Raw genomic sequence first — 15,966 nt, 5'->3', positions numbered from 1 at the left:
TACTACTACTACTACTACTACTTCAACTACAACTACACGTACTACAATAAATGCAACTAATACTACTGCTGTGGTGTTTAAAAGGAAAAGGTTTAGGAGCACAGCGTATGTAAGGAAATGAGCTCGTTCCTCTGCATTTATGAACGCTAATATCCGTGCCCCCTGGCACGCCGCCGTGACCGGTCCGCTGTTGCTCCCAAAGATGCAGTCCGCCCAATTACGCTAAGTGGAGCAAGGCAGGAAAAAAGGAACGTATTCATGTATCTTCCTTTCAAAACAATAATCTTTATATAGCTCGTTTTGCTTCACTAGATAAATGTTAAATCTTTTTTTTTGTGTCCATCACGGAGAGGCAGTGGCCGAGTGGTCACCGTGCGGGTGTGGTGAACCCGAGGACCTAGGTTCGAGTCCCACCGATGCACGCTGACAATTTTCAACCATCGCCTATTGGCGGAGGATTACCCACATGCTGCCTAGATATTCAATCTACCCTAATTTCAGCGACTTCGTTCAAGTGGAGCACCGGGGGTCAGCATGGGTCAAGCAAGTCATATACTACGGCAGCCACTATAAAAAAAAATCGACTGCGCCACTAACGGGCTGGGGTCGTCCAAAAGACCCCCCAAGTAGGTCTACTAGCGCTATAGGTAGCACCTAAAAAATATAGATTGTGCAGAATTTCCTTGTAATTTATTGCACTGCAAAAGAAAATAACAATGATCGTGTCGTAATGCTATGGTAGACGGTGGCTGAGTGGTTTGCGTTGGGGCCCCGCATTCACCGCGCCATGGACGACGTTCGTTCGAATCCGCCCACTACCACCTGGGATTTTTCAGTCACTGCCGAGTGGCCTAAGACTACCCACATGCTGTCCTGAAGACCACCCATCAACCCGGACTCTGGAAGAAACCGTCCAAGTGAATAAAGAATGAGTTCCGGGGGCAACATGAGCCAAGCATAAATTACGCCACTATAAAAATTGCCTGCACCATGACGGTCTTGGGCCGACTACCAGGCCTCTGACGAAAGCCTACCGGCGCTACAGGCGAGGATGTAAATAAAAAAAAGCATTTATTATCCCGATTTCCTTTTAAAAATTACCTCTAAGCGCCGGTATGTTAATACCATGTTTAGATAAACTTTTTTATTGGAACTGTTCTGGAATGTTTACTAAAATTAGTAGTCGCTGTTCCAGAAATCTAGTACTCGCTGTCCCGTCTTTGCATATGTCGTTGAGAATTCTACCATAGATTTCCTCTTCGCTCTGTTTTCGAATCGTCTTTAGTACCACTATTGTTTTCACTTAACCGAATGTTTCTCGTAGTCGATGAAGGCCATTGAAATGGATTTTCTGTACTCATTCGTTTTGTGTTGTCTTGCTTACTGTCTTGATGAGATATATGATTAAGAACGTACTCCGGAAACGTTCTTGGTCCGTGAGCAGGTTGAAATCTATTGTGTCCGGAATTCTGTTTGTGATTATTTTGGTGAATGATCTGTTCGTAACTTTTTTTTTTTTTTTTTTTTTTTTTACAGCTAAGGAGACAGTTCAAGGGCGTAAAGTAAAATAATAAAAAAAAGCCCGCTACTTACTGCTCCTGAATAGAGGTCAAAGGAGTGTCCAAAATGAGAGGTCAATTTCGGGAGGAGAGGTGTCCTGATACCCTCCTCTTGAAAGAGTTGAAGTCGTAGGCAGGAGGAAATACAGATAAAGGAAGATTGTTCCAGAGTTTACCAGCGTGAGGGATGAAAGAGTGAAGATGCTGGTTGATTCTTGCATAAGGGGTTTGGACAGTATAGGGATGAGCATGAGTAGAAAGTCGTGTGCAACGGGGCCGCGGGAGGGGGGGAGGCATGCAGTTAGCAAATTCAGAAGAGCAGTCAGCATGAAAATATCGATAAAAGATAGAAAGAGAGGCAACATGGCGGCGGAATTTGAGAGGTAGAAGACTATCAATATGAAGAGGAGAGCTGATGAGACGAAGAGCCTTTGACTCCACTCTATCAAGGAGAGCTGTGTGAGTGGAGCCCCCCACACATGAGATGCATACTCCATATGAGGGCGGACAAGGCCCCTGTAAATGGATAGCAACTGTGCGGGGGAGAAGAACTGGCGGAGACGGTACAGAACGCCCAGCCTCGAGGAAGCTGATTTAGTAAGAGATGAGATATGTAGTTTCCAGTTGAGATTTTGAGTTAAGGATAGACCGAGGATGTTTAGTGTTGAAGAAGATGATAGCTGAGTGTTGTCAAAGAATAGGGGATATTTGTTTGGAAGATTGTGTCGAGTGGATAGGTGGAGAAACTATATTTTTGAGGCGTTGAAGGACATCAGGTTCCTCTTGCCCCAATCGGAAATAATAGTAGGGTCTGGGGCTAAGCGTTTTGTTGCCTCCAGCCTTGAATCGTTAAGTTCCTGTAGGGTGGGTCTTCTATTAAAAGAAGTTGAATAATGCAGAGTGGAGTCATCGGCGTAAGAATGGATAGGACAGTTCGTTTTAGAAAGAAGATCATCAATGAACAACAGAGAGTGGGAAATAGGACAGAACCCTGTGGGATACCACTGTTAATAGGTTTAGGGGAAGAACAGTGACCGTCTACCACAGCAGAAATAGAACGGTCAGAAAGGAAACTGGAGATAAAGGTACAGAGAGAAGGATAGAAACCGTAGGAGGGTAGTTTGGAAAGCAAAGATTTATGCCAGACCCTATGAAAAGCTTTCACCGAAACGGTTAAGAGAGGATGACCAAGAGTCAGTTAAGAAGGCTAGGAGATCACCAGTAGAACGCCCCTTGCGGAACCCATACTGGCGATCAGATAGAAGGTCAGAAATGGAAAGGTGCTTTTGAATCTTCCGGTTAAGGATTGATTCAAAAGCTTTAGATAGACAAGAAAGTAAAGCTATAGGACAGTAGTTTGAAGGATTGGAACGGTCACCCTTCTTAGGCACAGGTTGTATGAAGGCATACTTCCAGCAGGAAGGAAAGGCAGATGTTGACAGGCAGAGGCGAAAGAATTTGACCAGGCAGGGTGACAGCACGGAGGCACAGTTTTTAAGGACAATAGGAGGCACTCCATCAGGTCCATAAGCCTTCTTAGGATTGAGGCCAGAGAGGGCATATAAAACATCATTTTGAAGAATCTTTATAACAGGCATAAAAGAGTCAGAGAGGGGATGAGTAGGCGGAATATGCCCAGAATCGTCCAGAGTGTAGTTTTTAGAAAAGGTTTGAGAGAAGAGTTCAGCCTTAGAGATAGATGAGACGGCAGTGTTGGCGTCAGGACTGAGGAGTGGAGGGAAAGATGAAGAAGTGAAGTTGGAGGAGATGTTTTTGGCTAGATGCCAGAAGTCACGGGAAGAGTTAGAGAAAGCAAGGTTTTGGCATTTTCTATTGACGAAAGAGTTTTTGGTTAGTCGGAGAATATATTTGGCACGATTCCGGGCTGAAATGTAAAGTTCATGGTTAGCATTAGTTCGAAGGCTCTGGTACCTTCTCTATCATTGACAGCACGAGAACACCAACCAATGCTTTTTAGCATGAGGAGTAGAGAAAGTACGTGGAATGTATGCCTCCATTCCAGAGACAATCACCTCTGTGATGCGCTGAGCACACACAGAGGGGTCTCGCTCCTGGAAGCAATAATCATTCCACGGGAAATCGGAAAAGTACATCCTCAGGTCGTCCCACCGAGCTGAAGCAAAATGCCAGAAGCATCGCCTCTTCGGTGGGTCCAGAGGGTGTACAGGAGCGATAGGGCAGGCTACAGAAATAAGGTTGTGATCGGAGGAGCCCAACGGAGAGAGAACAGTTTGACAGAGTAAACTGAAGGGTTTGAGGTAAGAAAGAGGTCTAGAATGTTGGGCCTGTCTCCAAGACGGTCGGGAATACGTGTAGGGTGCTGGACCAACTGCTCTAGATCGTTGAGGATAGCAAAGTTGTAGGCTTGTTCACCAGGCTGGTCAGTGAAAGAGGATGAAAGCCAAAGCTGGTGGTGAACATTGAAATCTCCTAGGATGGAAATTTCAGCGAAGGGAGAGTGGGTCAAGATGTGCTCCACTTTAGAGTTTAAGTAGGCAAAGAATTTTACATAGTTAGTAGAGTTAGGTGAGAGATAAACAGCACAGACGTATTTAGTAATAGAATGACAATGATGGTGGAAAATTCTGAGGAATCAAGGTTGTGGGCACGAGAGCAAGTGATGTCGTTGCGCACGTAGGCGCAACATCCAGCTTTGGATTGAAATTTAAAATAGAGATAGTAGGAGAGAACAGAGTAGAGATTGCTGTCAGTAGCCTCGGAAACTGTGTTTCGGTGAGGAAGAGAAGGTGAAGTTTAGAGGAAGAGAGATGGTGTTCCACAGAATGAAAATTAGAGCGAATTTTGGGAAAAGGTGTATATGTTGTGTGAATGTAGTGTGGTGTGAATATAGAGATGATCTGTATTTAGAGAGCATGCTGAACTACTCTCCGGTGCTGGTGAGACAATAGGGAAAAGGTTAGTGAGGACATGGGAAGGGTCTTTGGGGGGTTTCAGCTCCCTTCTCACTTCCCATATATACCTCACCGGGAGTGGCTTGCGCCCGTTCGGTAGGTGTCTTCCTACCTACTCCAGCCAACAACAAACAGGTCGGACAATAATGTATAAGATATGTTAGGTGTCTTTTTATGCAATAAAATGCTGACTGTATTGATCCCTTCTTTCGAAAATTTCCTTTTTACAGACATTAACGGCCATATGCTCAGTGAAGCTCTTCCCTCTTCGTCGAAGCGTCTCTTAGAGAGTGTGTTTCCGTTGAAGGGTATGCCCAGTTCCTAACCTTCGAAACAATCTTTCCGTGTAGTGTTGGTGCTACTGCAAATCAAACAAACGTTGAAAACCGAAACCTTAATGCAATTTAGGTACATTTATATAATGGATTATATAGTGTGACTAATATTTATGTAAACAGTGCTTGATACAGTGACATACATTATATATAGCAGAAATTTTACATTGATGCATTTAATTGGTTGGTACCCGTGGCTATGTTTGCTTCACTTTCATCTCATCCCGTTACCTGTGGGCGGAGCTTAGGAGACCTCGTTAGAATAAACTGCTTTTATTTTCTTTATTTTGCTCCTGTTCCATGAGACATCTCTTTCTCCCTTCGTTATTTCTCACTTGTAAATATATTTTAACTAGCTTTAGAGCTCCTATCAGTGGGTGGAAAATGGTATCATCTATATTGCTGAGCTTTGCTAAGCTCCACCCACAGGTGACGTCACGAGTTTGGAGATTGGCTGTGGTAAGCCCAGCACGGAGTACCAAATACCACCACATATTCATACAGACTTGTGAAACAAGCGCCCGGAGAAAGCCTGTTAGTCCGTCACTTTAAAATTCATCCCAGCAATCTTAATGCATGCTTATGGTTCGAAGTGCCCGCCCTACAAACGCTCAAAAAAGATAACTGTTGTGAATAGTTGAGACTAAAGGGCGGGGCGTGCTGGTTGAGAGGTGTGTTCCAGTGTTGGCTTAAATTATCATAGGAACCGTGAAGTCTTGAATAAACAGAAAAATATTGTTTCTCGCATTGTATTATTTTTTATATAAGGCCTAGAAAACTTAAATTGTTCTTATACCCAATTAATAATACAGCAACATGGAAAAATGTTGTAATAAAGCATTAAATGTGCGAAGATATTAGCGAAGAGCGGGCCTTCACCTCCTCTTCGTCAAGAGAGGAAATTAGTTCATTTTTTTCCCGCTCGCCGCTTCGCGCGCTGCATCAAAGACACTCCTCTTCACTGAGAATACCGTTTGGTCCACGAAGCCTTGTTTCCTCGCGTGAAGGGGGAAGAGATTCACTGAGAATACGGCCGTAAGTGTTTTTCGAAAGTAATGCTGCCGGTAAAGGTAAAGGTAAAATTGGGTGCATATATTATAGCTGAGCGTGGCTGCGGTGTTCTTCTCCGTCGCATTAGCCCTTTGTAGCCTGTGATGCGAAGAACCCATTACCTCGGGACACGAACCAGTGTGGAGTCCAGGAGTGCCACAGTTTACCTTCCTCATGTTTCCTCAGTTGCCCACTTATCGATCAGTCAGGAAGGGAGGATGAAAAGCCCGGTGAGCTACACGCCAAATACCCTGCCGGGATTCGAGCTTGGGCCCGTCGATTCGTAGCTAGGCACGCTGACCACTGATCCACAGACCAATATAAAATCTAAAATAATACCATCTTCCATGGGAACGTTCCGTCTTTTATTATTTTTGAAGTGCTTCCTTAATTTGATCTCTCGTTACTGCCGGGATTTCGGTGATACTTATATTTACTTCATTCTGGGGCCCGCAGTTATATGTATCACCGAACACTTTCCAACGACTTTTAAGTTATCTCGTTCTTGCTGTATGTCAGTTCTCCGTTCAGTTATATATATATATATATATATATATATATATATATATATATATATATATATATATATATATATATATATATATATATATATATATATATATATATATATATATATATATATATATATATATATATATATATATATATATATATATATATATATATATATATATATATATATATATATATATATATATATATATATATATATATATATATATATATATATATATATATATATATATATATATATATATATATATATATATATATATATATATATATATATACACACACACACACACACACACACACACACACACACACACACACACACACACACACACACATACATACATACATACAAATAAACATATATACTTACAAACATTCATACTAATCATGTAGTACATTAAAAAGCACTATATATTTTACGCATTGGACGATCCATATTCTTTACCCTTTTTTATAGTCCACTTATTCTAACATTTTTTTAGGCTCAGTAATTATTTTTCGCTGAGGCACCAGTTTGCTTGTTTATGCTTTCTTTTAATATCAAATACAATGATTTTTCCAAACATCAAATAGCTGTAATTATGTAGGATGTGGAGAGAGATGATAGAAGATATAAGAATATTATATATATATATATATATATATATATATATATATATATATATATATATATATATATATATATATAGAGAGAGAGAGAGAGAGAGAGAGAGACGAAAGGAAAAAAAAAGTCAAGTCACGTAATGGGTTGCTAATGGGAACCTTTTTCTTATGGGGTGACGCCAAGATATCTTACCGGTCCAGCTCTCTCTCTCTCTCTCTCTCTCTCTCTCTCTCTCTCTCTCTCTCTCTCCACTCACACAGCTCTTCTCTCTTCGTCTCATCAGCTCTCCTCCTCATACTGATAGTCTTCTACCTCTTAAATTCCGCCGCAATGTTGCCTCTCTTCTATCTTCTATCGATATTTCCACGCTGACTGCTCTTCTGAACTTGCTAACTGCATGCCTCCCCCTCTCTCTCTGCTGCACTCGACTTTCTACTCATGCTCATCCCTATACTGTCCAAACCCCTTATGCAAGAGTTAACCAGCATCTTCACTCTTTCATCCCTCACGCTGGTAAACTCTGGAACAATCTTCCTTCATCTGTATTTCCTCCTGCCTACGACTTGAGCTCTTTCAAGAGGAGGGTATCAGGACACCTCTCCTCCCGAAACTGACTTATCTTTCGGCCACCTCTTTGGATTCTTTTTAGGAGCAGCGAGTAGCGGGCTTTTTTTTTTATTAATGTTTACTTTTTTGTGCCCTTGAGCTGTCTCCTTTGCTGTAAAAAAAAAAAAAAAAAAAAAAAAAAAACTGAATGATGTTTTTTCTGGTCTTTCTGCCATCAAGTTTCCATGTATAGATTTTCTTACGTCTTTATTCTACTTCTCTTTGAGTCCGTTCTATTGAATTATTTTCTTTATCTCTATTTGTTCATTGTATTCTTTCATTAGTTTTCCGTTTTAACTTTCCTTTTTCTCAATATTATTTGTTTTGTTGATGTTTTCTGAAAGAACAAATATATACTTGATCTTTGCATAGTAATTTTCTCTTTAGTTTTGTCTGCCTTCCCTTTTTCATTACTATTACTTTCCTCTCTTTTCATACATTACATACATACATACATACATACATACATTTTTTGACATCCTCTTCCTCTCCGCCTCCTGCTTACCGTATGTTTTTCCCCTTTCCAGCTTCCGGCCCTTTACTTTGCTTTTTTCTCTCTCTGTAGTCTTACATTACTCCTTCCTTCCTTCTTTATTATTATTGCTTTTATCTCCTTTTATTCTTTTCTTGCTATCCTCTCCCTCCATTCCTCTTACCGTATGTCTCCTCTTTCCGGTTCGTTTTTCTCTTTCTCAGTATTCTAACTCATTCCATTGTTTCCCGGCACTCTTCTCTCATTGTCTCTCCGCTTTCCTTTTTCTTCCTTCAGTGTACGTGAATTTCCTCTTACACTTCTTGGCCCTTCCTCCATTATAGTTTATATTTCAGTTGTGTGTGTGTGTGTGTGTGTGTGTGTGTGTGTGTGTGTGTGTGTGTGTGTGTAAGAGAGAGAGAGAGAGAGAGAGAGAGAGAGAGAGAGAGAGAGAGAGAGAGAGAGAGAGAGAGAGAGAGAGAGAGAGAGAGAGAGAGAGAGAGAGAGAGAGAGAGAGAGAGAGAGAGAGAGAACCCCACGGGCTATTGTTAGTAGGTAATCAAAATGTAGCGGCCGTCACCACAAACCCAATCACGAGTCTAAGCGCTGGACCCAAGATGGCCGACAACGAATACTCACGAGGCGCGGAGTGGCAGCCACGCTGGTGGCTTATTGGATGTGGAACTGTTCTTGATTCTGTAGCGCCCTATAAATAGCTGTGTCTCTCGCTAATAAATCAGTTCCTGTCAAGCCATCGCAGAATTTCATTTTTCCTTCCCTGAACTAAGAAATTAGACTGCCTGAAGTAGCACCCGCTACATTGGTGACACCCGGAGTGACGCAAGCTGCTCCCTTGCCTCTCGACACAATGGACACGCCCTCCACCAACTCTCCGTCCACCACTCCCGCAGACCCTCACCCAGTCGCAGCCGCACAGGTCAAGCTTCCGCCCTTCTCTACGATCGACGCCCTTACTTGGTTCCGGCGAGCAGAGGTGCAATTCCGCCTCAAAAGAGTGAGCAGCCCAACCTCACGGGCAACCACGTTTTAGCAGCTCTTCCAGGCGAACTTTTTCCACGCTTCTCGGAGTGGTTGGAAGCCGAGGGCGACGCCGCCATCGAATACGACGACCTGAAAAACTACCTACTTCAGCGTTTTACGCCCTCCCCAGCAGCACGAGTGTCACAGCTCCTCCAGCTCTCACAACAACACCTTGGCGACTAGAAACCTTCCGACGCCCTCCTCGAGATGAGAGCACTGGCAAGACTCCCTCCAGCCACCGAGGGGATGTCTCGACATCTAGACCTGCTTCGGGCACTGGCTTCTCCGGTTCACCGAATCCATCCGCGCTGCTATTTCCAACGCGGAGGAAATCGATGAGGATGACCTGCATCAACAAACAGACCGCCTAGTCGACGCACTTAGGGGTTCAACCCGACGTATCAACGCCGTGCTTTCCGACACCCCATCATCATTCCGGGATGACGAGGTTGACATCGCAGCAGCACACCGCCTACCACAGCGATCCCGACAAGCACCGGCGCAACAGTACCACGCCCCGCGGCCGTGATCAAACCAGCAACGGACCAAAAAGAAGTTCACGGAGCAGCTCTGCTACTACCACGCCAAATTCGGCCCCATGGCAAGAACCTGCCAACCAGGATACTCGTGGCCAAAAAACGAGTAGGGCGGCCGCCGTGCATTGCGGCGGCCCCCGCCGATGTTAACGCCTTCTTCCTCTCCAGTCCTGCAACGGAAGTGCGTTTCTTGGTCGACACTGGCGCTGCCCGTTCCCTCCTGCCTGCTACACGATGGAAGAAGCTCCATCGACCAGCATCCAACGTTCAACTCGCCGCGGCCAATAGCACACCTATACAAACAACCTCGTAAGGACCAGCAGGTCTGCTGTTGTTTGTTCTTCATTTGTGTTACTTTGTATACCAACGTACGGCCGTCAGCACCTCGATATCAGCATCGGCGGACGCACATTCGGATGGAGTTTCATAGTGGCAGACGTCACCCTTCCCCTACTTGGGACAGATACTCCAGCCCACTATCAGCTCCTCGTGGACGTCGCCAGATATCGGCTGGTGGACGCAGCCGCTCTCACCACCACCCACATCGCCGCAGCGCCCACTGAGTTCGCCCTACAGGTAGTCGAGGTGACAGACGGCTTCGCTCACCTCCGCAACACCTACCCCGATGTTTTCAAGACAGAACTACGAAAACAGCCAAAACATCCGGCAAAACATGGAATCTACCACCATATAAAGACATCAGGCCCCCCGGTGTTCTCCAAACTTCGTCCTCTGGCCTATGACAAGCTTGCCGCAGCAAAACATACCTTCACAGAGCTCTAGCGTCTGGGCATCTGCCAAAAAACGCCAAGCCCCTGGGCGTCACCACTTTACATCGTGACGAAGAAGGACGGCTCCCTCCGTGCAAGCGTTTCACCCCTACCAGGCAAGGATTCCCCACGCCCACAACAGTCAAGGCCCTTCAAGAATTCGTGGGAATGGTCAAATATTACCACCGCTTCCTGCCCAGGATCGCTTTCACCATGGCACCACTATACGCAGTACTAGCAGGCAAACCCAAGGACCTGACGTGGGGCCCCTCTCAAGCAGATGCTTTCCAGAAAGCGAAAGACGCCCTCGCCGCAGCAGCCCTCCTTGCTTTTCCAGTTCCCGGGAAGCCTCTCTTCGTCACCAAGGACGCCAGCAACATCGCCATTGGAGCTGTTTTGGAACAAATCACCCACGGACAGCCACGCCTTTTGAGTTTCTTCAGCCGCAAACTCCTTAAGGCTGAAAGGAACTACTCCGCCTTCGACAGAGATCTTCTCGCCGTCCACCAAGCCGTCCGCTATTTCTGCCACTTCCTGGAGGGTGCAACCTTCACCATCCAGACCGACCACATGCCCTTGGTTCACGCCTTTACTAGACAGACGGACGCGTGGTCCCCACGACAGCGCCGACACCTCTCAGCCATCTCCGAGTTTAACTGCACCTTCAAACACCTGCCAGGCAGGAAGAACCCCGTAGCCGACGCCCTCTCCAGAGTCGAGATAGACGCAGTTCAACTGGGATTCGACTACAATCTCCTTGCCAAGGAGCAGCAACGGGACCCCGAGACGACAGCAGCGAGAACATCGCTCACAGCCCTACAGTGGAAGGACGTTCCCCTGAGCGATTCCGGCATCACCATCCTCTGCGACGTCAGCACCGGGCGACCACGCCCATGGATACCTGCATCTCTTCGCCGTCACGTTTTCGACCTCGTCCACGACCTGTCACATCCTTCACGACGAGCAACAACACGACTGCTTACACAAAAGTTCGTGTGGCACGGCATCTCCCGCGACGCGGGGAACTGGACTCGGTCCTGCTCTTCCTGCCAGAAATCCAAAGTCCACCGACATCTCGAGACGGGCCCCGGATCCTTTCACCAACCTCAGAGACGTTTCGCCCACATCTACGTGGACGTAGTGGGTTCCCTTCCTCCGTCAGCAGGACACCGTTATCTTTTCACCATCGTAGACCGCTCTACCAGATTGCCTGAAGCCGTCCCAATGCCCGAAGCCACTTCAGCCTCCTGCACCGCAGCCCTGCTCTCCGAATGGATCTCCAGATTCGGCATTTCAGAGCACATCACGTCCGACCGCGGCACCACCTTCATGTCGCAGTTATGGACGTCCTTGGGACAGCTGTTGGGCACAGCAGTCCACCACAGTACAGCCTACAATCCGGAAGCTAAAGGCATGGTGGAGCGATTTGAACGATTTCACAGGATCCTCAAGGCGGCCCTGATGTCACGATCCAACAACTCAACATGGTTCTTACAGCTACCCTGAGTCCTCCTCGGCCTTCGTACTATCCCAAAGGAGGGCCTCGACCTCTCCCCGGCCGAGATGGTCTTCGGCGACCCACTCGTTGTACCCGGAGAATTCTTCCCTGACGCCCTTACGAGCAACGATATCAACCGCCTCAGGAGCATCGTCGGAAAATTCGCCCCGTGCAAGCAAACATACAAGACGCCAGATCACCGATACGTCCCCCGAGATCTACATTCATCAAAGCATGTCTTTCTTCGCACCGATGCCCACACACATGACCCCCCCCCCCCCCTGCTCTGGCCCCTACGAAGTCATCCAACAAAAGAAGAAAGCTTTCCTACTATGTATAAAGAGCAGCGACGAGTGGGTCTCCATCGACCGACTCAAGCCTGCATACCTTCGAGACGATGACCCTTCTCCTGTACGACTCTCCAGGGCTGAGGGGGGAGTATTGTGGCGGCCTTCGCCACAAACCCAATCACGAGGCGCGGGACGGGAGTCTAAGCGCTAGATCCAAGACGGCCGAAAGCGAATACTCACGAGGCGCGGAGTGGCAGCCACGCTGGTAGCTGATTGGCTGTGGAACTGTGCTTGATCCTGTAGCGCCCTATAAATAGCTGTGTCTCTCGCTAATAAATCAGTTGCTGTCAGACTATCCCAGTATTTCATTCTTCCTTCCCTGAACTAAGAGATTATACTGCCTGAAGTAACACCCGCTACATTGCTGGTCACCAGCGTGGCTGCCACTCCGCGCCTCGTGAGTATTCGCTGTCGGCCCTCTTGGATCTAGCGCTTAGACTCCCTTCCCGTGCCTCGTGATTGGGTTTGTAGCGAAGGCCGCCACAAGAAGAAAGAAAGACTGCAGGTTGTGTAAATAGCTAAGTATACTAACACAATGCAAATATGAGGCAGTCTGGGTAAGAGTGAGGCAGACTGGGTAAGGGTGAGGCAGATTAGTAAGTGTGAAGGCTGGGTTTGTGTGAAGCAGGCTGGGGAAGGTTGGGGTAAGCTGGGTATTGTAGGGTGAGACAGGCTGAGTGAGGGTGAGGCAGGCTGGTTAAGGGTGAGGCAGGCTGGGTTATGTAGGGTGAGGCAGGCTGGGTAAGGGTGAGGCAGGCTGGGTAAAAGTGAGGCCGGCTGGGTAAGGGTGAGGCAGGCTGGGTAAGGGTGAGGCAGGTTGGGTAAGAGTGGAGGCAGGCTGGGTTAGGGTGAGGCAGAATGGGTTAGTGTGAAGAAGGCTGGGTTAGGGTGAAGCAGGTCACATAGTTGAGTCTGTATTTCCTCCTGCCTATAACTTGACCTCTTTCAAGTGGAGAGTATCAAGACACGTTTCCACCCAAAATTGACCTCCCTTTTGGCCACTCTTTACTTTTCTCTTTAATAGGAGCTGCGATTAGTGGGCTTTTTTTTTACACTTTCTTTTTGTTTCCCTTGAGCTGCTTCCTTTGCTAAAAAAAAAAAAAACATTAAGGCAGGTTGAGTAACGCTACATATCAAAAAGTATGACAGAAAACAAAAGTAGAAAAGTGAAAGGAATGAAAACGGAAAGAGGGAAAACGGAGATGGAAAGAGCTGGAGATGAAAAGTGGAAAAGAGGTTGGGATGAAAGGAAGAAAATAAATGGAGGTAGAAGGAAAAGGAAGACAAATGCGAGGAGGCGGAGGAGGAAGAGGAAGAGGAGGAGAAGGAGGAGGAGGAGGAGGAGGAGGAGGAGGAGGAGGAGGAGGAGGAGGAGAATTTAAACCCTCCACCTACTCCTGCTCTCTCCCCTCCTCCTCTTTCTCTTCCTCCTCCTCTTCCTTTCATCCCCAGGTATTATTCTTCATGTACTTTCTCACCTCTTCCTCCTCCTCCTCCTCCTCTTCCTCCTCCTCCTCCTCCTCTTTTATGTTTTCCTTTTCTTCATTCCTCCATTCATTTTCTTCCTCCCTTCCCCACACTCCTTTACACCTCTACAGTATCTATAGAAGTATAATAATAGAAATATGAAGAGGGAGAGGAATGGGGAAGGAGGTAGAGGTTCTGGAGGCGGCGGGGATAGACGGAGAAAAGTCGGTGACAGAAACAAATGGTATTCTATAACGAGTTTCAAGTTTCATCAAATATCCCGTGAGGTTGGGGGCTCAGCGGTCAATCTGTTTTTCTTTCCTCCGTCTTCGTGTATGTCTTTTTTTTTTTTGAGTGCTGCCCTTAGCGCCGGAAGCCTCCAGGGGGCCAGGTTGACGGCCACAGCCCTGAATTTTACAAATTGTGGCTGTCGTCATACTACGCGTCAGGAGGAGAAGGGACGAAAGGGACAAAGCCATTTTTTCATAGTTTTCATCCCAGGAAAAACGAAAGAAGTTGGAAGGGAAAAGCAACCCTCGGTACACCGAATACAAAGTCGTTTTTCCCTTCCTTCCTTCTTGTACTTCCTGGGATGTGTATCCCGATTTCCCAGTGAAAACTAGAAAAAAAAATGCTTTGCTTTAGCCCTTACGCCCTTTCTCCGCCCTATCCCTCACATAGATCTTTGCCTGGCCCATACAGCCCCCCCCCCGGTGCTCCTCTCGCCGAGGTTAGGCTTGCATGCTTTAAGATCTGGACAGCATGTGGGTAATCATCCCCCACTAGGCGATGGTTGAAAATTTTCAGCGTCTTGAGGTGGGACTAGAACCCAGGTCCTCGGAATCACCACTTCCGCGCTCTGACCACTCTTTCACTGCCTCCCTTGTCCGTCTGTGTGTGTGTGTGTGTGTGTGTGTGTGTGTGTGTGTGTGTTTTACATCGATTTATCACTATCAATGCACTTTTTATCTATTGGCCTATAATGTTAATTTAATGACCTTACCGATATCTTTTAAAATTTTATCATATAAATTCTTTACTGTCTTCCTGACGCATTTTGAATTCACTTAATAGACTCATTATACGTAGATAATGTTCTTCCTTACTAATGAAGATTAATTTGCTATTTTTTTTCACTATTGCAAATCATCATTTGTAGTGATACACAACTTATGAAAAAAAATAACTCATCAGCCAAAATAAGTTTTCAATTTCCAGTTATATTTGTGAACCTGTGATATGCATATAGGGTAGTTCACGGTATAAACATGATTGTAATGGTAGGCTTTGAACGTGTGATTTTTGTTATGTTTTACACGTGTACGTAAAAACATATTTGAGATATTTTTTTGTCGTCCATTAAGTTATTGTTACAAACGCCGACACACACACACACAAAAAAAAAAAAAAAGAAAGACATTTTATCGCAAGTGCAATTTATGGGCTACGAGGGATGAGTGATTGTGTGATCGTGTGTTTGTTTGTTTGTTTGTGTGTGTGTGTGTGTGTGTGTGTGTGTGTGTGTGTGTGTGTGTGTGTGTGTGTGTGTGTGTGTGTGTGTGTGTACCTTGCTATGAGAGGGATGAAAGGTGGGAGAATTTTGAATCATGGAGAGAGAGAGAGAGAGAGAGAGAGAGAGAGAGAGAAATTTCGTCTGTCATACAGGTAGAGGAAAAAGAAAGGTTGAAGGTATGGAATGAAATTAAACTTGTATCAGAGACTCGCGAGAAGGGATGACTGGACGTCTGGAATCTATCGGATTGCGCCTCCCCCCTCCCCTCTCTCTCTCTCTCTCTCTCTCTCTCTCTCTCTCTCTCTCTCTCTCTCTCTCTCTCTCTCTCTCTCTCTCTCTCTCTCTCTCTCTCTCTCTCTCTCTCTCTCTCTCTCTCTCTCTCTCTCTCTCTCTCTCTTTCACTTTTTTTCTTCCTCTGTCACTCCTGTCTCGTGAGTGGAATGGAGACTATTGTTTCTCTTTGACTAGGCAACGCAAAGAAAAAGAGCCTCATTGTTGTCTTATACAAACGAAAAAAAAAAAAAAGGACAAAAAGACTATATCATTATACGTCTATTTCGACTTTTTTTCATATTACTCTCTCTTAAACAGTAAGGAAGAGATGTTTTATTTTTGTTTCTACCTTATTGTTTTTTTTAGACTGTCGTAAAAAAATAAAACGTAGTAATAATAAAGTAAACGGCAAAAGCGATGAT

Source organism: Eriocheir sinensis, chromosome 4 (genome assembly GCF_024679095.1).
Source record: "Eriocheir sinensis breed Jianghai 21 chromosome 4, ASM2467909v1, whole genome shotgun sequence".
Taxonomy (NCBI): Eukaryota; Metazoa; Arthropoda; class Malacostraca; order Decapoda; family Varunidae; genus Eriocheir; species Eriocheir sinensis.
Note: the sequence above shows the minus strand (reverse complement) of the source record.